The sequence below is a fragment of the Ursus maritimus genome, unplaced genomic scaffold (genome assembly GCF_017311325.1).
Source record: "Ursus maritimus isolate PB19 unplaced genomic scaffold, ASM1731132v1 scaffold_2, whole genome shotgun sequence".
Classification (NCBI taxonomy): Eukaryota; Metazoa; Chordata; class Mammalia; order Carnivora; family Ursidae; genus Ursus; species Ursus maritimus.
Genome location: NW_024424452.1, coordinates 78,553,725 through 78,581,209, shown reverse-complemented (window position 1 = coordinate 78,581,209; position 27,485 = coordinate 78,553,725). Strand labels below are relative to the sequence as shown.

At 39.2% G+C, this 27,485-nt stretch overlaps 1 protein-coding gene and 1 pseudogene across 6 annotated transcripts in view; one reads left to right on the top strand and one right to left on the bottom strand.

Annotated features, from left to right (window-relative positions):
• Positions 1–27,485, bottom strand: part of RABGAP1L (RAB GTPase activating protein 1 like) — a 713,371-nt gene that overhangs the window by 63,566 nt on the left and 622,320 nt on the right. The window lies entirely within an intron of this gene.
• On the top strand, positions 15,925–23,175 carry LOC103668360 (annotated as a pseudogene).

Here is a 27,485-nt window from a genome sequence, read left to right as displayed (position 1 = left end):
CCTTCCCAGTACGCTGATCCTGCTGACCTGCATTGTCCATATTACCCACCATCCTCTAATAAACTATGTAGTTTTACCTGGTGCATTTACTGCCTGTCTTCACGTAAATGGGAGTTCTTTGAGGGCAGGGACTTTTGCCTCTTTTATTTACTATCATATCCCCAGAGTATAAAAGTGCCCAGTGGAGTACTCAATAAATATTTATTGAATGAGTGAGTGAAGATTGATAAATCTAACTCATCAAAATTAGAAATTCTGGCAAACAGGAACACACCATGAACAAAATTCACAGATAAGAAAAAACTGAAAGTTATGTGTAACGAATAAAACCAGGAAAGGATTAATATATAAATACCGATATAAACCACTAGAAAAAAGACAATCCATTATGAAAACGAGGTAGTCGGCTGAGGGCCTTAAGGGTAAAGACTTAGGTTTCCCCAAAGAGAAAGGTTTCTCAAGACAGCAAGGTAAGAAATCCTGCCCAAGTTTTTAGCTGGCTGCCCTTCAAGATTTGGAGTCAAGACTGCATTAACTCTGGCCTCGATTTTCAGCCTGCCAGCCTGCCCTACAGATTTCAGACTTGCCAGCCTCAACAATCACGTGAGTCAATTCCTTAAAATAAATAAATCTCCTGGGGGCGCCTGGCTGGCTCAGTGGGTAGAGTATGAGACTCGATCTTGGGGTTGTGAGTTTGAGCCCTACACTGGGCGCAGAGATTACTTAAAACTAAAACCTTAAAAAACAAAACAAAACAAAAAACCAAAATAAATCTCTCTCTCTTGCTTTCTCTATAAATCCAACTGGCTTTATTCCTCTAGAGAACCCTAATACAATATATGCCAAGTACTTAGAACAGTACCTGGTATATAGTAAGTGCCACAGACTGATAGCTCTTATTATAATGTATCAAAAGTATTAAAAAGTTAATGGTATGAATATGTACCAACTGGGGAGGGTAGAAAACTCTGGAGAAGGGAGTATAAAGTGAGTGAAGGTAAATGAATTTTTAACTATATTTGTATTGTTTGATTTCTTAAAAAATGATTCAAATAAATATGGCAAAATATTAATATTTATTAATTTGGGCACAAACCCATGGGTATTTATCCCATAATTGCTTTTGAAATAGTTCATAAAGAAAAATAAGGATTTTTAAAAATTTGTAGAAGTTGAGACAAGCATAAACTCTTCATTTGTTGAGTTTGTCTTTAAGGGAAGAGGAGAAAGGGAGATGGTACCAGTATGAGGGGCCCAAGGACTTCCTGACCAGTTTTTCTTAATTTGAGAAAGACAATGTGAGTCACCAGAAGAGCAGTCGAAACTGTTGTGCCAACTGAGATTACCCGTTGGTGCACAGCCCTGGGGGAGGCAGGCAGGGCTTAGACTGGCAGCAAGGTTGAAAGGACTAATGTTGAACAACAGGGGAACAAGCCTTTTTCTGAGCCTGGAGAAAATAAGGTAGGTTCGGAGTAGAAAAATGTAGCCGATGGGGCGCCTGGGTGGCATGGGGTGCCTGGGTGCCACAGCGGTTAAGCGTCTGCATTCGGCTCAGGGCGTGATCCCAGTGTTGTGGGATCGAGCCCCACATTGGGCTCCTCCGCTGTGAGCCTGCTTCTTCCTCTTCCACTCCCCCTGCTTGTGTTCCCTCTCTCGCTGGCTGTCTCTATCTCTGTCAAATAAATAAATAAAATCTTTAAAAAAAAAAAAAAGAAAAAGAAAAGAAAAATGTAGCCAAGCAGCATGTGATTACCCTAAATTTTCTGGGAAGCAGGAAGCAAAGTCATCCTTTAGAGTTCCCCTTAAATGCCATTCCCCCCCCACAAAAGCCCCACCTCCTGATTCTGCAATGAGAAATGCACTTTCCTCTTTTCCAGAATCCCAGAGTCTTTTGTACCTTTCTTATGAAACTAACTGGACTGTCCTGTAATTTCAAAGTGAACCTCTTACAAGCCTTAGGTACCTCTGACCCAGGTGAGAGAGCACAGTCACATCTGCAACTTCAGTGAAACCACTTGGCAATGTAAGTTTGGCCAAATACTTTTTTCCTTTCTTCTTTTTAAAAAAGATTTTAGTAATTTTTTAAAGTAATCTCTACACCCAATGTGGGGCTCGAACCTACAACCCCAAGATCGAGAGTCACATGCTCCACCAACTGAGCCAGCCAGGAGCCCCTTGACTAAATACTTTTCTGATTAAACCTTAAAGGTGACAAAGTGCACAGCTACGCAGCAGACTTCTAAATCTTTGCTTATGTAGAATATACGCAAATGATTAACATATTATGTAATTTGACTACATATCATTTATCCAGACATGGCACTAAGGGTAAGGCTCTTGCTTACTGGGAAGGTTCTGGAACCTTGGAATCATGTAGAATTTAGCACTGTGAAAACTGTGGACTCTTTAAAACCTGCCATTGTCTTTGAGAAAATAGTCACTTTTTCAATAAAGGCTCCATATGTACTTCAGGTATTTTAACTATTACCTGATAAACATTGAGGGACGACCCACCGTGCTTTACTCAACCCCGTCAGGCTTAAAGGTAATTTCAGTTGTTCTAATATCCAAATCCCCAGGAGGCAAGCGTCTGCTGCCTCTTTCCTGGGTACCATGGGCTGCAGAAGCAAATAAAATGCTTTACCTTATTTTGTTCCCACAACTCTACGTTGTCTATTATTGCCCACATTTTACAGAACAGGAAACTGAAGTACCGCGAGGTTAAGCTGATTTGCCACACAGCTGGTAAGTGGCACAGAAAGGATCTGAATCCAGAGAGACCTCATATTTCTATCCACTACAGTGGTTTCTTTACCAGAAAACGGAAAAAGTTTTGGTATACTGGAGACATGAATAAGATGCATATGTCCCAGTTTTAGGAATAACGCTGTCATTTGCTTTTTTAGCTGGAGGAGACCAAGAATATCTCACAATATGATCAACCTCCTGGTCCTTATTTAGAAATATTTCTCTCCCAACACATGAGTAGGTTATGTTCTAAGACTCCCTGGTGAAAAAGCAGTGCTGGGAGAGAATGCTGCTAGTGGAAGGGCAGGTCAGAAGAAATAGTTTTAAAAATCAAAGGGCAGAGTAAATACAACAAAACAACATGCAAGTATTGAAAATACAAGTCTTTCCCGTATTGATTTCAATGGTGTTTCCACTGCGGGGCTTAGAGGGAAAATGGACTTGCGATATCTAAATCTGAAATGCAGTTTAATTTAGCTCATTTAGTGCGCACCTGCACCAAGTACTGCTTTACGTTTTACTAACTAGAGGATTTTCAAAAGGAAGCATCTTTGGGAAGCTCACTGTGGAGGCAAGATTTATATACATATAAAACAGGACAAAAAATGTAGACATGATGGGTTACGGATCACGGAATAAATGCTCTCTTGATGAAGTCTAATTTCTAACATACTTGAACAGTTCTTAGGAGCTGATAACTAGCTGTTAAGACCAGAGATTCTCACGTCGATTCCTGGATTACTTTGAAATAATCTTAATTAAACCTTGACCTTTACAGAAAACAATGCCCTTAGGAGCTATTGATGCTTACATCTCAAAAAAGGGAAGGACTCTAATTTTATCTTCTAGGTAAGAGCATGCCTGAGAGACGGTATTTTTACCTTGAAGAATTCTACATCTTTATTATATTCCTCCGCAAGTGATAATGGTGAGAAAGAGCGTATAGATTCATATAAAAACAGATGAAACTAATATAACTAGGGAAGAAAAACATTACTATGGATTTTGTTGACAATACCTCTGTAAGGGACAGGACAATCTGAAAGGCAGCCTGAAAGCAGGCTGATAAAAACACATCACCACAAGAAAAAAACCTGTAACTACGGTGGTGATAGATGTTAACTGAACATATCGTGGCGAGCATTCCACAGTACATACATAGATCAGATCGTTCCGTGGCACCACACATAAATGAACAGTGTTGTATACCCAAAATATCTCAGTTAAGAAAAGGACAGAGGGACGAATTAAAAACCACAAAGGACACATTAATATAGTCATCATTAGAGGTAATATTAGTCTGCAAATGGCTGCCGTAACAAAACACCATGGACTGGGTGGCTTAAACACAGAAATTTCTTTCTCACAGTTCTGGAGGCTAGAAGTCTGAGATCAAGGTGTCAGTAGGGTTGTTTCTTTTGCGGCCTCACTCCTTGGCCTATAGATGGCCATCTCCTCCCTGTGTCTTCACATGCTCTGCACTCTGGGCCTGTCTGTCCTAATCTCCTCCTCTTCTAAGAACATCTATCATATCAGGGCGCCTGGGTCACACAGTCGGTTAAGCGCCCAACTTAGTTTTGGCTCAGGTTATGATCTCAGGGTCTTGAGATCGAGCCTCGAGTTGGCCCCATGCTCAGTGTGGAGTCTGCTTAAGCTTCTCTTTCCCTCTGCCCCTCCCCACCCCCGCCATGCTAGCGGGAGTACACACGCACACTTTCCCTCTCTCTCTCTCAAATAAATTAGTAAATAAATCTTAAAAACAAAAACAAAAACCACCACCACAAACATCTATCATATCAGATTAGGGCCTATTCCAATGACTGCATATAACCTTAATTACCTTTTTTAAAGACCCTGTCTCCAAATACAGCCATATTCTGAGGCACTAGAGTTTAGGACTTCGACATGTGAACTGGGGAGGGAGAACACAATTCAGCCTGTAACAGTGGTTAGAGCCACACATTTTGGAGTTAGATCTGTTTTGAGTCTCGGGCTCAGCCACTTGTCAGCATTATGACCTGGACAAGTTGCTTAACCTCACTAAGCCTTGGTTTCTGCTTAAAAACTGTTGTAAAGAGTGAACGAGATAATCCACAAAGGCACTGTGGACAACACCTACCATCCAGGAGACACTGAAGGAATTACAGCTTTAGTGTCCCGGGAGCCTCCAGTAAATTTCTGTAACTCTCCTTACTTGATGCTTAACATTTTCCACGTACTTGGTTTTAAAACCAATTCTTAAACTTGTTATTCTACTACGATCTTCCAGTCATCTTATAAACTAAAACCCTGCTCCGGGACTACACTAGCTCCTGGCGCCCTGAGCTGCCACGTTAGACGCCCAGGTCACCCCACTGTGAGGAAGCCCAAATGATGTTGAGAGTCCCAAGCAAGTATTTATCCAACAGTCCCAGCTGAGCCCTAGCTTTGAGACATTCGGTTCCAGGCACCTGACACAGATTGAGGAACCTTCATATTAATTCTGGCCCTCAGTCTTTCCAAGTCACCTGCGGCTGTTTGAGTCTTTCCAGATAAGGCCCCAGAATGTTATGGAGCAGAGACAAGCCATGCCCAGTCGGCCCCGTCTGCATTCTTCACACACAGCGTCTGGTCCTTGTTTAAGATACTGTGTTTTAGACTGGTTGGCAATAAATACACTAGAACGACAGACTGCAGAAAATCACAACTACAGAATCACAGACTACGGAGAATATACGACGCACGGTATACTGCATACGTAATACATACATCATAGATAATAAGAGCAGGAGAACCACAGACTCAAAGAAGACTGTAGAGAACATATAATCTACCTCGTCGCTTTAAAAGTGAAGAAACTGCGGCCAGTCCAGTTACCTGATGAGTGACAAATCTGGGACACATGTTTAAGTCTCTTCACTTTCAGTCCTGGGCTCTTCCAAAAACACAATTACTTCATAATACAGTTCTGTGTTGTAAAAGCCTCTTACCATCTCTTGCTATTATTCAGACTTCAACATTTCAGGATATTCTGCATGTTCTCTAAGGCCAAACATAATTATATTTCTGGATAGAGACAAATTACCCTACTATCCCTGCCACATGACACGTACTCAATAATTGCTTCATTTTTTAAGTAAAGAGTTACCAAAATAAGACAGCTAAAAAAATTGTAAAATGATGCAGCTTCGATCTTCAGTGGTTGTGTTTGAAAAACAGAAACGGCATCTTTAGTTTTGGAGCAAAAATGTCTAAGACCTAGAACATGAGTGCTTCCCCCAGCACCAGTAATTAACTTCTGGTGACCTCACTGAGGACAACCTTCACAATCCCCGAGCAGTGCCTCAGAGGTAGCTGCTCAGTGTTCATCTTCCGGGATGTACATAAATATATGTAATATAAACATAATTGGAGGCACCACGTGCTAATCGCCTCCAACTATGCATTTCCCCCTTGTTTTTCAGTAACACATTTTTAAGCCAGGTGCGTGGCCTTCAGCTGAAATTATGCTTCCCAGCCTTCTTTGCATCTAGGTATGGCCAGTGACAAGTTTTGGCAATTGGTATGTGAAACTCCCTTCAAAGAAAGAGGTATGCTTTCCCTTTCCAGTTTGCAACCTCCCCTCCAAGAAGAATATAGACCTAGAAAACGTGATGGTGAGTATATCTGACCATGAACATGAGGGCAACACCCCCAAAGATGGCAGAGCAACAGGGCAGGAATCCGGAATCTGTTTCCCTGACCTCGACAGAGCCATCACAGCCATTCGGACCACACATATGCAAACCGACACTAAGAGGAAAATGAAGATCTTCCTTTGTTAACCTGTACTTTAATACAACAAATACTACATTTTTGTGACATAATTTTTTCCCCCAATTTTGGCCTTTTTGCCTTCTGGACTTACATCTGGTCTGTGGATATAAAAGTTTAGTTCCTGTATCACAATTTTCAGTGATGTTTAAGTGTTACAAGGTCATTTCAGGTCCCATCATTGACTGGATGGGATGACAAAGCAAGAGGGTAAGTTCAGATATATTACTGTGGAAGTCTTAAAAATCTAGCCAGGTGAGGATAGTTCTACAGATCAATGGTATAGAATTTAGAGTCCAGAAATAAACACAGACATTTATGGTCAATTATTTTTTGATAAGATACCAAGTATATTCAGTAGCATTTTCAACAAATGGTTGAAATTTGTTCAGATATTGCTATGCAAAATATGTATGTAGACTTCTATCTCACCATAGCAAAAAGAAAAAAAAAGAATGGATCACAGACTTAAATATAAGAGGTAAAACTTAAAAATGTTTAGAAGAAAACCTAGAAGAAAATCACTGTGACTTGGATTAAGCACAGATTTCTTAGCTAGGACATCAAAAGCATAATCTATGAAAGAAAAAAAATTGGTAAATTAAAAACTTTAGCTCTTCAGAAGACATCGTTAATTCTATGAATGGGTCTGCATTCAATTAAGGAAACAACCAGAAAAAAAAAAAAAAAAAAAAGGAAAGAAAAGACGGGGAGCCTGGGTGGCACAGCGGTTAAGCGTCTGCCTTCGGCTCAGGGCGTGATCCCAGCGTTGTGGGATCGAGCCCCACATCAGGCTCCTCCGCTATGAGCCTGCTTCTTCCTCTCCCACTCCCCCTGCTTGTGTTCCCTCTCTCGCTGGCTGCCTCTATCTCTGTCGAATAAATAAATAAATAAAATTAAAAAAAAAAAAAAGGCATCATTAAGAAAGTAAAAAAAAAAAAAGCCACAGATTGTGAGGAAGCATTTATGAATCATTTATCTGATAAAGGACTTCTACCCAGAACATAATAAAGAACTATCATGACTCAACAAGAAGACAAATAACCTAATGAAAAAATGGGCAAAAGCTCTGAACAGACATTTTACCAAAGAAGATATACAAACGGCTAATAAGTACCTGAAAAACTGTTCAACATCAATGAGGAGATTGTAAATAAAAACTTTAAATGAGATATTACTATATACCGACTAAAATGGTTACAATGAAAAAGACTAGTATCATCCAGGGTTGTTGAAGAGATGGACAAACTGGAATCCTCGTATACTGCTGGTGGGAAGGTAAAATGTTGGAGCCACTTTGGAAAAATTTGGCAGTTTCTTGAAAAATTAAACATAAGCTTACTATACAAGTCGGCAATTCTACTCCTAGGCATCCACCCAAGAAAAATGAAAACGTATGTTCACACAAAAACTTGCATGGAAATGTTCACAGAAATATTATTCATAGTAGCTGAACACTGGAAACAAGTAAAAAAGATCCACCAACTAGTGAACGGATACACAGAATGTGGGGTATCCACACAGCGGAATAGTACTATGCAACAAAAAGGGACAAAGAGCTGATATGTGTAACAGCAGAGATGGACCTCAAAATCCTCACGCGGAGTGAAAGACACCAGCTACAAAAGACTATTCATTATATGACTTCATGTATATGAAACTTCCAGAGAATGCAAATGTATAAAAACAAAAAGTGGATTACAGGTGACCAGGTCTGGGGACAGGATGGGCACTGACTGTAAAGGGGGGTCAGGGAATTTCTTGGGGTAACAGAAATGCTCTGTAACGGATGCACATTCAACTCTATCAATACTTACTCTTCCTGAACTTCAGCTGGGTTCCTGGATACCCTCCTAAGGATCTCTCCCTCTCCCAGCCTTCCCTGCAGCTTGGTGGGGACATATGACTAAGTCTGGATACAAGCAGAGATGATGTATGCCACTTTCTACTAGTGCCCTTAAAAGGGAAGGGGTGCGTCCTCCCCTTTCTTTCTCCTGTTGCCCGGGAGATGGCAGGAGCTCAAACAACTGCCTGGACCCACAGGAAGAAGCAGCTTGTGAGCATGGCAGAGCTGTCCTCCTGGATCTTTCAACCATGGACTATATGTGAAAAAACCACTGGATAATACAATTACATTATAGAAAATGAAGAGTGGAGTTCACCGCTCAGCATTTGTTAACTGTGAAGTATCTTAAGCAGCAGCTATCTTTATGAACTGTTTGCAGACCAGCAGTAAGAATGTTCTTATCTAATTACAGAAAAAATTATGCAACAACTTCTGTTAGTTTTCAATATTTAAGATCTGTTGTAGACAATATACTGAGAAATCTATCCTGGACACTAGTATATATCTGAAGTGTTTATATTGAAAGAATGTTCCAGAAGTTACTGAAGCTTTGTAACTTGCTTCTTTAAGTGTTGAGACTTATTTTCTGAAACAATGAATTGTCAGTATTTCTCATTTCATGTAACCGCTGGCATTAAAATAGTGCTAAGTTAGATCTGTTCTTTTTCTTTTTCCTATAGTTCTCCAATGAAACTTTAAGATAGTTAAACAGTACAAAAAGCCTTTTGTGGACAGCTCATTTATATAAAAAAGGTAGGTATTTACTTATCTGCCACCTGACTTAAAATAGAACCCTGACAGTACAGAAAATCAGAAGGTAGTGCCCTTTCCTCCACTATGAAAGTTCCAGGGTTAAGCTTTGTAAAATTTCCACCAAGTAAGGGTCTGGCAAACATATCTACCTTATCAGGAAGATTGTATCACAAAAACAGGTATGCTGTTCTACAGGCAAGACAAGAGAAACTGCCTGTCCTGACAGTCCACGGGACAAACCTTCTACCTCTAGAAACACAAGGTTTAGTACTGTTAACTTACTCACATGGCAATGATGTGCAACTCAAAACCTCTGGGGGAAACAATCAAAATCCTTACAGTTACATGGTTTTATATTGTAAATAAGCTTGTAGAGTGGTCTATGATGGGCACCAGTACTTAGAGACAACAGTGCAGTCTATGTCTTATAGAACAGAGATGTAAGCTGTCACACAATGCTAGGCAATAATTAAACTGAGTGATTGTTCTGTTTACTGGGTGCACCAGATGACAATGGAGATGACAGCAACAGAACGTTGAGGCCACTAAAAATGGCACATATTTCAATTATTTTCACTATTTTTAGATTAAAAAATCTGAAAGCATACAGACTATAAACACCTGAAATAAATGTGCTAAACGACTCTTTTTCTGAAAATCTAGTAGAGGCCAGAATTCACAGATAATTTCAACTAACTAGCAGGCCTCATCTCTCAGACTGACATGCATTTTCATAAGAAATAAACTTAGCTGATTCGACACAGTTGACGCTGTCCCAGACAGATTCAGTTTGCATCCTCTCATCTGTACTTGTTTTTGACTCGCTTTCAAGTCATAAGGCATTTCTAGGTGCGGGTATGTTCTTTTCTGAGACTACTGAAGCTTCTTGTGATCAAAGACCATGCACTGGCTCTTCCCATATCTCTTGTAGCAAGGCACGGTAGCCCTTGCCACTTATAAACACATAGTCTCAGCTTAAATAAGGATGAAACAAGTATCTTATCCTTTGGGCATATCTTTGAGTTACTTTTCCAGGAAAACGGATGGGAGCTGATCTGTCCATATTCTCTTGCCTGGTCCCTTTTGTGAGATAAATTTGAGAGGCCATTGGCAGAGAAAGGACTAAAATCTACTGAACAGAATACAATCATCTGTCTCATGTGGCTACAGGACATATGGCTAGTATTTCATTAACACCTGGACAGCCATGGACAATGCCACTGACCAATTTTTTATGCTTTTTATTTTATCAAACAATGAGTCTGTAAAGCATAAATGCTTATCCATCTCAATTTATACTTCAAATTTTCAAGGCTAAAAATCAAATCTTATTTACTCATTTGACCTACCAAGCAAAAACAAGGCTGCCCAGGGTAGGAGCTACTGTGAAGAGCGATGCCACACACAGCAGTAGGGGGGAGTTTTCAAACTAAGCAGGGCTTTTTGTATTACTCCAGGGCTAGTCAGCAAATCACAGAAGCTCTAAGGAGAAAACTGGGATATCTGGAATAAAACAGGCCTCGCTCCAGGAGTAGTTCAAAAACCACTGTCTCCAGGGCCATCTATATCTCCATTCTACACCAGCAAGGCCAGCACAGCCTGACATCTGGAAGCAGGAGGATCTCTTACTGCTCAGTCATGTGTCTCCATATATGATTACAAGAACCAGAGAGACAGCAAGGGAGCTTTGATTTTTATAACAATAAATAATGATTCAATTATATAACAGGAGTATGTGAATGGGCTATCTGCAACATCTTGGAATCTAATAAGACAGATGATGTCATTACTAAGCAGATAGTATGCTCACAGAATTTACTGCCAGTCTTATAAGCCTATTCTCAGATTTTTATACGCATTAATTTAAAAATCTCAAGAAATCCTTCATAGGTAAATAGGACCCTTCTTCACAGAAAGATAAAGCTTAGAGAGAAGATAACAAAACTATTTAACTCAAACTCACCTTCAATTTGGCTATTGCGTTATTCTGCATGTATTCAGCTGAACAATTTGTGTTCACTATTAAATTACAGAAAGTTTTTTTGTTTGTTTGTTTTTTTGGGTTTTTTTCCTAAGTAGGCTCTACACCCAGCGTGGAGCCCAACACAGGGCCTGAGCTCAGGACCCCAAGATTGAGACGTGAGCTCAGATCAAGAGTCGGACGCTTAACCGAATGAACCACCCCGGTGCCCCAGGTTTGTTTTCTTAAATAGATGTTTTCATGAATCTTATGGTGCTTATCAAGTAAAAGTATCTTTGAGACAGGCAACAAAAAAATAAGCTGGGCTTCATCAAAATAAAAAACTTGTGTGCAAAAGACTTATCAAGAAAGTCAAAAGAGAATCTACAGAATGAGAGAAAATACTTGCATATCATGTATCGGAAAGGTGCTTGATATCCAGAATATGTAAAGAACTCTTACAACTCAATAACGAGACAAACAATCCAGTTTAAAAAAATGGGCAAAGGGCTTGAGTAGACGTTTCTCTCAAAAAGATAAACAAATGGCTAAGAAGCACATGAAAACTGTTCAACATCATGAGCCATTAAGGAAATGCAAATCAGAACCAGAATGATACACCACTTCGCACCTACTAGGATGGTCAGAATAAAAGACAAAAGAGAACACAGGAAATAAGTGTTAGTTAGGTGGTAGAGAAATCAGAACTTTTTATACGCTGCTGGTGGGAAATGTCATGTCAATGTAAAATGGTTCGGCTAGTGTGGAAAACAGCACAGCAGTCCTCAGTAAGTGAAATATCGAAGTAGTGAGTATGAGCAAGCAATTCCACTTCCAGGTAAACACCAAACGTTAACTGAAAACAAGGCTGCAGATACCCGCACACCCCTGTTCGCTGCAGCATTATCCACAATAGTCAAAAGGTGGCAACAAACCATGTGTCCGGCAACAGAGGAATGGATACACAACTTGTGGTATATATACAAAATGCAATGTGTTCAGTCATACAAATGAAGGTCTGACACATGCTCCAACATGGATGAACCTTGAAAACTATACTAAGTGAAGTAAGCCAGACACAAAAGGAAAAATACTGTATGATTCTCCTTACATGAAATAATTGGGATGGGCAAATTCACAGAGACAAAAAATAGACTAGAGGGTATCCGGGGTTAGGAGAAATGAGGGAAATAGGAAAGATCTGCTTAATAAGTACAGAGCTTCTGTGGGGGCAGGAGGAAATGGGGGTAAAAAAGTTCTGGAAATAAAGTGGTGAATATAATTAATGCCATGGAATTGTACAGTTAAAAATGGTTAAAAAGGCAAATTTTATGTTCTATATGTTTTATCACAATAAAAAATACCTTAAAAAAACACCATGAGGTACCAATTCACACCCACGAGGATGGGTAGAATTTAAAAAACAAAAACAAAACGCTGAAAATAACAAGCGTTGGTAAGGACATGGAGAAAGTGGAACCCTCAGACGTTGCTGGTGGTGACGTAAAATGTTCAGCTGTTGTGGAAAACAGTTTGGCTGTTCCTCAAAAAGTTAAACATAGAATGATCCATGTTTATGATCACATGACCCTATGATCCCGTAATTCAACTCCTATGTATATACCAAAACAAAGGAAAACGGGCACTCGTAGGAGAACACGCACACGCAAGTTCACAGCAGCGCTGTTCACAGTGGCCGAAAGGTGGAAACAGCCAAAATGTCTAACAAGAGATGAAGAGAGACACACACTGTGGCATTTGCATACAGTGGAGTATTATTCAGCCGTAAAAGGGAATGAAGTACTGACGTGTGCTACGATGTGGACGAACCTTCGAAATGTTATAGTAAGTGAAAGAAGCAAAATACAAAAGGTCACACAATAATATGTGATTCTATTTATATAAATGATTCTATTTATATGAAATATCCAGAATAGATAAGTCCACAGAGACAGAAGGCAGATTTGGTGGTTGCCAGGGGTCAGGAAGAAAAAGGAGAATGGGGAGAAACTGCCTGATGGATAAGGGGTTTTACTTTGGAGGGATAAAAATGTTTTGGAACTAGACAGAGGTGATGGCTGCATGATGTTGTGAAGTTACTAAATATCACTGAATTGTTCACTTTAAAATGTTCAATTTTACAGACAGTGGGATGATTATCAGGGCCTGCAGGAAACGAAAAGATGGAAGTGGGCAAAGGGTACAAAATATCAGTTATATAATGACTAAGTTTAGAGACCTAATTAATACTCAGCACGGTGACTATAGTTATAATAACGTATACTTGAAATTTGCTAGGAGAGTAGATCTCAAAGTGTTCTTCCACCCCCACAAAATGACAGGTAACTAGGAGAGGTGATGGATACGTCAAGACACCAAACTGCTTAAATTGCTTTTCTCTTTTCAGACAGGTATTAACTTATCTTCCAGATCAATTATGTGTTCATCAAAACAAGCAGTGAATTAAGATTCCAAAACAAAACTCTTAATTATATGGAGTCAGAGTTCATATAATTTAACGTTCTGATGCTCAGACTTCTCCAGTAATATCCCTAAGTGACTACATATGGCTTAAACATATGTAGTAATTTACTGGAACACCTACAGGCATTCAGAAGAATTCACTAATTTTCTGGTGAACAGCTCTAATTGTTTAGTTTTCCCTAATACTGAGATGAAATGCCTATCTCTAGCTGCCTCTACTCATTCACCACGATTCTGCCCTTCTGTTCCAACTTCCACAAACAGTCCTTTTCAGGAGTCTGAAGACTATTCCTGTACCTCCGATATTCCCCTCCCCCAACAAGCACTATTTCCCTTGTGGTTTTATCAGCCTGAACCCTCCACTCAGCTGTAGTCCAAGGGTTCTAGTGTCATGGCGCTATGATTACGATCTCCTTGTTCATATTCTATGCTTGAAGTTTTGTCCACAGTATATGTACAGTGCCTTTATGATGACAAAATGACTTAAACTATATCGTAGGAGTCATTAGAGTACCTTCTCTAAAACACTGACTAAAATAGGCTTCATGACAAAAATCTATATTCTAATCTGAAAAGAAAAATAATAGAATCACAGCAGAATAGATGAGAAATACTTCTTTCTAGGATTCTTAAACTCATATTAGTGATTTCTGATCTGAAAGGGCTGATTCAAGTCTCCTACTTTAAAGATCAAAAGATTTACAACTAGAAAGGTCAAAGGAATTGCCAACTTTAAGTCACGGCCTAGTGTTGCCCTTTGCGTCAAATCCAATTTCCTTGATGTGACTATTAAGACTCTTCATGGTCTGGTTCCTACTATCTTCCTCAGGCTAATGTCAGGCTCCTCCCTGCTCCCCTCACCGACATTCTATCCACCACTTATTTAAGCTCTTCTTTTGCTCACCTCCAAGACTTCAATATTCTTCCTCCTCTTAACACAACACTTTCCCCCTTATCCTCATTCTCTTCAGCACCCCAATCCTATCTGTCTCTCCCTATATGTCCCTATAGGACTCAAGACTCCCTCTCTTCACAAAACTCATAACCTTTTTTTGGTGATTATTTAATATTTATCCTGCCTGCTAAACCCTGTGAAGGTAGGGACCACATTTATCTTGGTCTCTTCGGTAGCCTTAACACAAACACATTACTGGGTACAGACTATACAATAAATATTCAATTTTGCAAAGGCTTAAATTAGCTTGTAATTGCTAAAAATTTCTATTAAAATGCCATTAATTTGCTACACTATGTAGAATTCTTTTGGACTTGAATCTCATATATTACCCTCGGCCCTACTGTGTTTCATGGACACACTGTTCTAGCCAGATCTTTCTGGAACTTCATTCTGCCAACCAATATACTAGCTATTCATGTTAGTTACCATAAATTTGATTAAAAAAAAGGCTACAAAAATATATATTGCCTTTATATAATTAGGTTTCCTCCTTTAGGAAACTGTCCAAAGATAATTTTTAGTATAAGATGCCTTTGTATCTGTGTCCGATCCTCTTCTAAAAACTACCACTTTCTGAACTATACAAAGTGTTTTTCCCCCCATTAAACCAGCAAGTACTTTAAGCTTTTCTCCCAGACTTATTTGAATTAAAGACTCCAAAGTGAGATTCAAGTCAGATGGTAACAATTGTACATTTGAACAATAACTCCCATCACTGTATGTCTTCTCCACAGTCAGGGAATTCAAAATAGATGGAACTGTTAACGGGGTTCCTTACTCAGTGTCCGTATGCTCGCCAGAGAAAAAGGCGCTCTTGCCACGTATAGAGCACAAAGTCAAACGTGGAACTTTCGGAATTTAGACAAGCATGCTTACCTTACTATTCAAATCCCTAAAAGAAAGTGAGTAGAATCAGATAACAGTGCTGGTCGTTGCTGGAGCAATCATTCACCTTCAGGACCCACACTTCAAAATTAAGAAAGCTCTAATTATAGTGTTAATGTCTAACTTATCACCTTCCTCAGAAACTGCTGAAGTGTAGAAAATTTCAGGATTCTGATAATCAAAGGAATATTGGGATAATAACTAACGAGTGAGTACGAAGCACAGTGCCTTGAGTTTTGAATGGTGGTAAGAGCACTGGCCTAGAGCCAGAGCCAGTGTTCGCATCCTGACCTTCCTACTTTGCCAGGGTGTCCTTGAGCTGGTTATTCAGTCTGTGCTTCCACTTGACCGTCCGTGGAATCAGCCTCAAATCTGCACTTACTTCCTAGAGCCGTCGTGAAGAGTAAATGAGTTCCAAAAAGAATAACGTGCTAAAGGAATTAAATTAAATTTACAAATGATGATGAGTCATTCTTTTTTCTTCTGTGTCTATTTTCACAGCACTGAGAGGAAACCTGGGCTCTAATCCCGCAGGATTTGTGGACCCTGCCCTTTATGTTCCTTATTAGGTCAATTCTCTGTCGCCTCAATTTGTGAGTAGATTGATTTCCTATTCCTACTCCAAGTCTCCTAATTTGAAGTCTGTCCAGAATTAAGAAAGGAAATTCTTTCCCTTTGTAGGGGTACCAGACACACCAAAGGCAAGTACATTTTACTGTTATATGGGAAATTCTCTAGAAGCAGAGAAGACCGATGATCCACATGAGCAGATGGGCCACGCAGACACTGTGAGCAACGTGGGTCAGCACGACGCTAGCCATGCTGTCCCCACACGGTATGGTCATTGTCACGTGGTCCTGACACGGTGGGGCCCTGAAACCAGCTGAGTCCTGTGGGTTTGGTCTAAAGAGGTCACAGGGGGTGAAACGTTCAAGTTTGAATTCATTATGATTTTACATAATGTTCAAATATGTTCAATATTCAGACAACTGCTAACTACATAGGTTAAAAGATTGAGTAGGCCGGGGCACCTGGGTGGCTCAGTCGTTAAGCGTCTGCCTTCGGCTCGGGGAGTGATCCCAGAGTCCTGGAGTCGAGCCCCACATTGGGCTCCTCTGCTGGAAGCCTGCTTCTTCCTCTCCCACTCCCCCTGCTTGTGTTCCCTCTCTCGCTGGCTGTCTCTATCTGTCAAATAAATAAAATCTTTAAAAAAAAAAAAAAAAAGATTGAGTAGGCCGAATGGCTTCATTTCACCCGGGATGCAATGACTAATTTTGTTTCATGGCAATTTTATTTTTGTTTTTCCCTTAAAGATTATTTAAGGGAGGAGACAAGCAGCTCTTTATTGTGGAATACTAGTATCACTTCAAATTTATTTTTACAACCTTTAAGTATTTCCAATACTTTATTCTCAAATCTGCTGAGGTTACACAGAATAGCTTCTATTATTTCCAATTAACAGAAAGAACTTTCATTCAATTACTCTATTTATATATCTAACCCATTTTGGTAAAATATCTATCATGTTTTGACCTGAGAAGGGTTGAGAAAAAGCCCTCATCTCTTGGCTAGTGTCTGTTCACAAATGACCTCTTTTCTCCCCTGAATCCAGTCTCACCACCCTCTTGCCCCAAATGCAGTGCGCTGAGCTCCACTTCCCCCCATGATTATAAAGAGTGCTCACTTTCCGACATAATAGGTCCAAGTCCTTCTTAGAAGTAAAAATGAACTTGTTAGTCCAGCCAACTCAGTCATACCCCTCTTAGTTACATGAGATATATTCCCATCTATTCCAGCCCTCTCTCTTATCCTCCTCTCTGTAGCCTTCCGTCATTGGGAAGGCTGGTCATCGAAAACATCTAATTCTGGTGTGACGATCCTGAGTGTTAAGTTACACCTCGTTTTTCAAATTTTCCTCGAAGAGTTCAAGTCAATGAGAAATTAGACTACACATTTACAGATGACATTAATACTTTAAATGGAAGATATATTTCCTGTCTTTTTAATAAGAAGAAAGCTGAGCAGCCTACACCCAAGAGGGAAAGCAATTTGCACCTTTCAGGCAGGAGCAATAAAAATGATCGTTTTACATGAAGGAATCAAATTAATGTAAGTGTGATTGTTAGGTTGGAGGGTACTGCAGAGCTTTTGGGCTTCTAACCAAGGGTCAGATTTTAACTATTGAGGGAAATAATGCTGATTCTGGGATTAAATACTGTATGGTTTTAACACTACCTTGGATATACTGAATCCCGAATCTTCAAAATTGTTACAATCTATCCGCTTGGACTACTCTAATGGATAAATCAGTAAATGCACCTGGGACCTTCCTCCCCTCCCCCTTCAAACTCTTAGGATGTAATTAGGGAAGAAAAAATATTTATTTGAAGATTCAAAAATTCAATTTCAAGATTGAAATTTATTTCAGTGCACTTGTAAAGCAGGAGAACGAATGTGTTCAAACACAGCATTAGTGACTTGGAGATTATTTTTCAAATCCTACACCCAAGGAAGAATAGCCTGAAAAGGATCTGCCACAGACTGTTCCAACAGGCCCTACAAGGGGAACACTGGGCGACTGGGATTATTCCACAACAAGACTTCTGAGTATACACAATGGAGTCTAGCTTTCTGAAATGTACCATCCTTCTACACACTCCATGTGGCCGATAATTGAGATCCTGATCAGACAGCTACCTGCCAATGTTACATGTCACAAAGAGGAAAAGCAGCACATGTAATGGGTATCTATCCAAAAGGTTTGTCGTAAGGTCCTTAAAGAAAAAAATAAATAAAATGGTTATGTCTCTAAAAGACACCCATATGTTTAAGAGGAGGCCGCATTGTATAAGCCTACATTGACAATTATGCTGTGATTTATGCAGGAATATGTAGCTGTTTTTATTTTTTTCTTCCTGGAAGAAATTACAAGAATCTTTTAACAAGCGGCTGTCTTTGAAAACCATTGTCTGTATTTTCTAACCTAATATATATATTGATTTTCTTTGATTGTTTTAAGAACAACAGGAGTTATTTGGACAGGGAAAATCTCAGAGTGGTAAAATTATGAGTAATTATTGTTTTATTTGTGTTTTAGTTTTTATTTATATGCATTTTCCATATTTGGTATATCAGCATACTATTTTAGTCATTAATGAGGAATAAAACCTTTAAGTTGCAAAAAGATCTTTAGGGAATAGACCTATTTGGCAACCTTCATTTTATTTTTAAAAATTTTTTTCTTTAATATGTTTATTCACTCTCTTTCTATATAGACTCATATCGTAGATTTTTGGACATAGATATAATTATTAACGTATAAGGATATATTACCTGGGCAACCTTCACTTTAAATAAATAGATATAAACATATATTCTTTCCATAACATGTATTAATCAACTTCATTACATCACGTCCCTACTCAAAACCTTCATCTACAGAACTAAAAATATCAGTTCCTTAGCGTTACACTCAGAACCAATCATGACCTACTCCCACTATCTTACTACCTTCTGGCCTTGCTCCCATATTCCAGCCAAATGGAGCAAGCTGAAATTCCCAGCTCTCTCGCTCCTGTGTGCCTCTGAAAATACTATTCCTCTGTATGGAGTATCTTTTTCTTCCCCCTGACCACCTGAAAAATTTCTATGTTTTTCCTTAGAATTATGCTCCGAAGTTTGCGCTTCTGAATGGCACATGTTATACATTGTTGGTGGAGAAAATGATACATCCTCTAAAGAGAGCAATTTGGCCCTATCTTTCAAAATTATAAACGCACTTACTCGTCAACCCAGCAATTCACTCCTAGGAATTTAACCTACAGATATCCTCAAACATTCACGAAATGATATACAAGATTATTTACTGCACCATGGTTGGTAGCAGCAAAATATTGGAAGCAACCTTATATATATGCATTTCCTGGGAGTTAGCTTAACACATGGAAATCCATATAGTGAGACACTTATCTATGCAGCTGTCAAATGAACGAGGAGTCCTTGATGTACTGACAAAGAAAATCTCCAACACATGCTGTTAAATGAGAAAAGCATGGAATGGGACACAAAATTTCTGTATAAAAAGAAGGGAAGAATACATACAAATCTGCTTGTATTTGCATAAAATATTTCTGGAAGGATATCTCTAAAAAACTAGTAACATCACAGGACAACAGGAATGTGCAGGAAACTTCATTAGATGCCATTTTATATTTGTTGAAATTTTGAAACCACGTGAATGTACTACTTAAAATTGTAAAAGCTTAAAAACCAAAATGCTAAAAAAAAAAAAAGTGTCCACATGTTTATGAAAGCATCTCTATTTCCCACACTCTCCTGATCATCCCTTCATTGTCTCATTAGAACCTTTACTGACTACAGATACTATGCGCCAGGTGCTGCGGTAGGTAGACACGGAAAATAAAAATGACATGCAGGGAAAATGAACCTCAGTGTACAACTCAAAAAGCAGGCAGAATATCTCATTTCAGTGAGTGCCCAGGGTACAGGGTGTGACAGGTACGCAAAGAAGAGGCAGGCATCTCACACATCTCTAATAGCGCTCTTACCCCTGGTTCATAGTACCTGTTTACAGGGCTGTCTCTAAAACCGGATTACCATCTCTTTAAAGCTATCTCAGAGGTTAACTTAGTGCTGTGCACATAGGAGATATGCATGTTAAATGAACCACTGAATAAGATATACCAGAAACAAGCACTGCACTTTTTAACAATTAAGAACTAATTTAAGTACTTAACTAGACTCTAACCTGATTCCACTATCCATTTTATAAGAATTTAGTATAAAGTATTAAAAAATGGGGGGGGGAAGGGCAGAGAGACAGGAAGAGAGAGAGTCTCAAGCAGGCCCCATGCCCAGCATGCAAGCCCAATGCAGCGCTTGATCTCAGAACCCTGAGATCACAACCCATGTCGAAATCAAGAGTTGGATGCTTAACCCACTGAACCACTCAGGCAACCCAGGATAAAAAAAAATTTAAATAACTACCCCTATATTATGTGTACAGATATTTATGAATATATTCAACTGTCACAAACATCACCTACTGTAGACCAATGATTTTACCTATACGGTGCTTCATTTTCTCCCAATACCATCAATTAAATACATACAGAGAGAACAATGCACCAGCACAATGCTGGGCTGGTGATACAACGGTAAACAAAAACAGACACAGTCCTGCTCTCATGGATGTTATGAGTTAGTGAGACTAATCAAATAATTACACAAGTTTCACAAGTATTTTTCTGTATCTTTAAGAAGGGGAAGGGGAAGAATACAAGGCATGGCCAAGATTTCTCCTAGCCAGCCATAAGGAAAGGAAAGTTACCTAAAACCCTTGGGTCTCAGATAATATAAGTTCAATATTATGTGATGGGATTGTGAAGAGAATTCAGTGTCCTTGAGCAGTGATGGAAAAAATACTTTTCCTGAACTTCTGAAATTATCAGTTGTGGATATTACAGATATTCTCATTGACATTACAGTTATTGGATATCTCAAAATATTATTTATATTTATCACTATTTTGGAATTACGGTAGTTATTCTACTTGCTACCATATCTTGTTATTTAATGTACTAATAAAGAAGCACATAGTATTCTATCATAAATCTGATTTGGGGGAGTTGGCGGTGGGAAAAATGGGTGACGGTGGTCAAAAGGTACAAATGTCCAGCTATAAAGTTAAGTCCAGGGGATGAAATGTATGGTATTGTGACTATAATTAATAATACTGCATTGCAGTGGTGGGGGTGTGTGGGTGAAATAGGCAAAGGGGACTAAAAGATACAACTTCTAGTTATAAAGTAAATAGGACACAGGGATGCAATCTACAGCAGAGGGAGTATAGTTAATAATACTGAAACAACTTTGTATGATGATAGATGGTAGCTAGATTTATCGTGGTAATCACTTTGTAATGTATATAACCTTAAATCACTATGTTGTACACTTGAAATTAATATAACATTGTATATCAACTACACATCAATAAAAAACAATATTCTATTGTATATTTGAAAGTTGCTGAGAGTAGATCTTAACAGTTCTTGTCACAGGACCAGGGATGCCTGAAGCACTGCAGTGCAGATGAAGCTGGAGGTGGACAAGGTATTTCCCAAGGGTGCCGGGCCCTACATGGACCTGAACAAGACAGAAGGCAGCACCTGGCTCCCGATGAACTTAACTTGGCAGTCAATGAAAAGGCAGTCCATGCAGACTCTTTAAAGGATTTTGTACATCTCTTTGAGGATGATGATATCCAGTGAGATACTGTCCAGCGGTGCATGGGGGCAAGCCTTTGTTATGTAGTCGTCTGGTGGGTGTCCTCAAAGGACAATTTCAAACGGATCTAAGGAACTCGTGGAAGGACGCCTGGGTGGCTCAGCTGGTTAAGCATCTGCCTTTGGCTCAGGTCATGATCCCAGGGTCCTGGGATCGAGTCCCGCATCGGGCTTCCTGCTCAAGAGCCCACTTCTCCCTCTCTCTGCCTGCTGCTCTGCCTACTTGTGCTCTGACAAATAAATAAAATAAAATCTTAAAAAAACAAAAACAAACAAAACTTGTGGACATTACTTGAAATTAGGAGATGGTTAACCAAGAAAGAGAAGGATGGTTTTAACCATCTGTATGAGGTCTGTTAATCTCCGAATGTGACCAACTTTCATCCTTCAATTAAAAAAAAGCAATGTCATCAAAAAAAATTATCACAAGGGAAAAAATTGTAATACATGTGGTACTGAATGTTAACTAGACTTATTGTGATCATTTTGCAATGTATACAAATGTCAAATCATGTTGCACATCTGAAACGAATGTATATATGTCATTTATATCCCACCATGTTGGAAGTGACTTTCTGATTTGCTTTGGCCAATGGAACACGAACAGAAATCAAAGCGTGCGAGCTCTGAGACCAGGCCTTTAAGGGGCATCTAATGTTTCCACTGCCCCTTCTGGGAATTTCTAAACACTTGTCATGAGAAGGACATGTTCCCGATAGCTTACTGATTACAAAAGAATGGGAGGTGTCGAACAGATACAAGAATCTGGGTCCTGAAGCAAAGTAAACTCCGCGCTATCCAGCTGTGCCAGCCAAGATCAGCCAAAGCCGAGCCACCCAAAGACTCGGAAGAGGAAGACAGATGCTGATGTTGAGCCACAAGATTTATGGCTGTTTGTTGTGCAGCAACAAAATACGCTAAGAGTACTCTTCAAAAACTTTGCCTGATTAACTAATGCCATTCTCTAGTCCCTCTATAATCGGATACCCAGAAATGCCTCACTATTGTGACTAGCCCACAACTGAGTTTACGCTTAAAAAAGTTAATTATATTTGTTCTCAAACATGTTTATGTTAATAAGATGAATGTGGGAAAAAAAAAACACTTGCTATTTCTATAAAAACTAATTTGAGCAATGTGGAAAGGCTTTGCAAAAGTCAAGTGGTGAAACAGTAAAGTTATGTCACATTAAATGATTGCAATGCTACTATCAAAGATGACAAAAGTTGTTAAAAACAACAATTCTGTAATGTAAACAAAGTTTACATTAGATGGCTTCGTAAGTTTATTAATTTGTAGTCCTCTGAAGGAAGCAACCTAGAAAGTATTACGTATTTCAGAATTCCTATTCTAAGAAAGGGCATTAAGATTCCTATAAGAAGGGGCGCCTGGGTGGCACAGCGGTTAAGCGTCTGCCTTCGGCTCAGGGCGTGATCCCGGCGTTATGGGATCGAGCCCCACATCAGGCTCCTCTGCTGTGAGCCTGCTTCTTCCTCTCCCACTCCCCCTGCTTGTGTTCCTTCTCTCGCTGGCTGTCTCTCTCTCTGTCAAATAAATAAATAAAATCTTTAAAAAAAAAAAAAAAAGATTCCTATAAGAAAACTGATAAAGAATATATACTGATGTTTTAAGTTAAAATAAATGTTTAGGTTAATATGTAATTTTTCTTTCAATGCTTCATCCCCTGAGCCAACTTCTTCTATTAACCAACCACAGTCCTATGTCAGGTAAGAGGGCTTCTTCAATATTTCAGCCTCCCAGAAATCCTATTGTGGGCATTACAATGATCAGGGCGCCAGTGTTATTTTTGCTTTGTTTTGCTGCAAATCCTGTTTATAAGCCAGCTTGTAGTCCTGGCATTGAGTTTGAATGTTACAATTTCATTTCATATTGAATTTGAGCACTGTGGTGAGTTTCTGATATAATACTGGCTTCTCCAATAATTTCATCATCAGTTTAAATTTCTTTTAACCAAGCCTAAAATCTGATCCATCAGATTTTTAAAACACAAGGACATCAAATCAGGAATAAAACCTGAACTTCTGACTTATAAAGCCCTCCATCATAACCTGGTTCCCAACTTCTTCCCTGACCACGTTTCTTACCACTGTCTGCCCCTGGGGCTCACCCCACATTGTGATCCCACACAGACCCTCCTGTTTTGCTAATATATCAAACTTGTTACCACTTTGGGGCCTTTCTCTCAGAGCTGTTCTCTACCTGATTTTCCCATGGATGTCATTCAGATCTGAAATGACACCACTGAGGCCCCTACTGACTACCCAAAATAAAGCCTCCAATTAATCTCTTTTGATGATATCACTCCATTTTAAGTCTCTGTATAATACTTCTCGCTAGGTGATAAGTAATATCATTAGCTAATATTTCTGTCTGACTTCTCCCCAAAATAGTATAAGATTCGCAATTGATATGCCTTTCATGTTTACACCTCATTCCCAGGGCTTAAAAATACAGCATAGCACATAGTGGCAGATCAATGAATATTTTTGATTATTAAATTGAATACAAATATGGATGCTAAAACAAACAAAAAACCTAGAATAAGATTTTTTTCAACCACTGTGGATAAGTTAGGATTTAAAATGTTTCTATAACATCTCCCCCCCCCCAAATATTTTGAATTGACTTACAAATCAACACCAGCCCCGGTATTAATAATAAAAAGATTACTTCTCAAATCTAAAACAGGATTAAATGCAGAAAAGTTCTAATTATTATTATAGAAGCTGGTTCGATGATTTCATATTTATTAGCAAAACCACCTAAATAATTTTTGGGTAATGAATTTCTTTATAAAGTCTGCTAAAAGTTCATCTCCTTTTATTTCAAGATTTTTATAAAGAGAAATCAGTTCGGAATAATACCAAATAATGACATGTGCCTCTTATTGTATGTGAGGTAAGCTCAAGACTTTACTTGCATTAACTGATTTAATTCTCACAAAATCCTATAAGGTGCTTCTAATATGGTTCCAACTTCACAGATGAGAACAATGAAGCTCAGAGAGGTCAAGTCATCTGCCAGAAGTCAGCGAGCTAGTTGGAGATGAGGTGAGATCTGACCTAGACAGTTTGGCTCCCGAGCCTGTGCCCAAAGGCTCTACTCTATGTCACCTCACCTGACTGACTCCGTCAGATTCTCCCTGAGGATTCTGGAGTTGTGATTTAGGGGTAGCAGCTTACCTCTCTGCATATGACTGAACTGTAAATCTGGATGAGGTATGGCAGCCATATTCCTTGGGAATGAAGAAGCAGAAAACTTGGGTAAAGAGAGATAAATAAAGGGGAGGCCAAGAGAGAAGTTAATTAGATGGCAAGAGACAGGGAGAACGCTTGCCAGCGTCAGTCCGGTACCAGCCCTGCTGCCTGGCTGAACTTCTGCCCTTGTGTTTAAAGGGACACACCCTGGTGTCTGTATGGTAAGTTCCCTTTCTTGTTTAAGATAGCCCAAGATTTTATTACTTGGAACTGTAAGAACCTTAACTCATTATTGAAACTGATCAACCAAATGAGGGAAGATTTGGCTCCTGATACTAAACTGAAATTGATGGAATATCGCCAGAATGTGTACATGCTACATAACAATTAAGAATAAAGAACGTTCAGCTAATAACAATTTTTAAAAATATGGATGAATCAATTGGTCTTATGTTTTATTCTAATCAATATTTGAAATGTATATTCAATGAAGATTTAGAAATAACTATTGATTTCATTGTTTTACCCATCTCTGGCATATGGAATTGCCCGGAATTTTTTTCCCCTAATTTGGCATGCTAGATTAAATCAGTGTGCCAACCCAATAAGGAGGAAGTAATTTCAGAATGCTTACCCTCATGTCCCATTGATAGAACAGATAAACTGTAGCTCCCTGAAAGAGCTTCCTTCCTTTGCCGGACACAGTGCTGCTATTTTGGTATCTGTGAAGAACAAATATCTAGTGGCAAAAGAGCCTAGACATGTGTTAGCCTGGGTAAATAGCTTTTGTTAATGGGCAGTGTTCTAGCCACCGAACACCAAGTTCCTTATAGTGATAGGTGACATAGAATTTCTAGATGTGGCAACTAGTAAAGCCAGGCCATCTTTTCTCCAACACATTCTTCTTCTTTTTTTTTTTAAAGATGTATTTATTTTAATTTTGAGAAAGAGAGAGAGAAAACGCACATGCAGCAGGGAGGAGGGGAAGAGGGAGAGACTTTCATGCAGACTCCCCGCTGAGTGTGAACCCAACGCAGGGCTTGATCCCATGGCCCCGGGATCATGACCTAAGCTGAAATGGAGAGTCCAACACCCAACCGACTGAGCCACTCAAGCGCCTCTCCATTACATTTTTGATATCCAACTTTCCAATTCAAGTTGACACAACAATCATATGAATTATATAAAGTAGGAAGCTTACAGTAATTTCCAACTTATCTCAATAATTTTCTCATATAAATCAGCTGCTGCTTCTTCCTGAGTAGTATTATTGTATATATGCATTGCAAGAACTAACCAACATGCGGGGACTAATTTCTTTATCACACTGCCATCATCAAGTGTCTATGAGCAGACACTTGCCAATTTTTCACCTACATTGTTGTAATGCCCTTTAAAAATTTTTCCATGGCCAATGTGGCCCCTGTCAGTCCATTACTTCCAGATTATTGCTGCAATAATCAATACATCTACTTGGCAGATGGTTTGGCTCATATAAATCCCTTCCATTGATTCTGTATTACCTTCCCACCTTCCTGGGGCTCAAACCTAAGACCCTCTGTACCATCTTCAGGGCAGATGGCTTCAAGTTTCCTGTAGGACTGATAGCCTGAGAGTGATTCCCTAATCAAAGTTAATTCACCAGGGTAACCCAATGAGCCCATGTTCTTTCTCCCTCTGACAACCCCCCTCCTTCTTCCCCATCACTATGGTGCCTTATCTACTCAACGCACTCCTTCCTTTAAGCCTTCTCCAGTTTGAACAGCCCTTTCCCTGTTAGAAGGGAGATAATTAGTAAGGGCATTCACTGTGCTAAATACTGTACAAACTATCTCATTTAATCCTTACAGCAATCCAATGAGATAGTACTACTATGTTCCTCATTTTTCAGATGAGGAAACTGAAATGTAGAGAATTTAGGTAATTTACAAGAAAGCAGATCTAGAACTTAAACTGGACTCTGTACCTTAAAAGCCCCCAAAGCAGTTAACCTCTCGGCCTTGGCACAAGGTGTTCCCCCCAGCTCAGAAAGGTCCTACCCTCTTCTTCTAGTTGGCAAACACCTGGTCAGCATTCAAAGTCTGACAAGTACCCCCCCCCTTTGGAAGGCTCCTTCCACACTGCTCAATCAGTGGTAATTATTCTTCACTTTGTTCTACCCTCTCGAAGCCAAGTATCACTGCCATAAATATTTATTTTACTTCTCTTTTACTTGTCTGTGAGGTCTTTGGAGGAAGGGATATTCTATTTATACCAGCAATTGCAGTAACCCGAAAATGTCTGTAATGTTACATACTGCCCTAAAAGACATCAGAACGCAAAGTTCCCTTCGTAACCACTCTATAGATTAAAAACCTGAAATAATTCAGAATATAAATTAACATTTAACCTGAAATATTCAAGCTTGACGGTAAGTATGCATTGCTTATTAGGCTTGTTAGCTGTTTAAATCATACATTTTAAATTTAAATACATATTCAAAGCTTCCTGTGGAATGCATAACAAAATAACAGGTGTGATCTTTTCCCCGTATTTA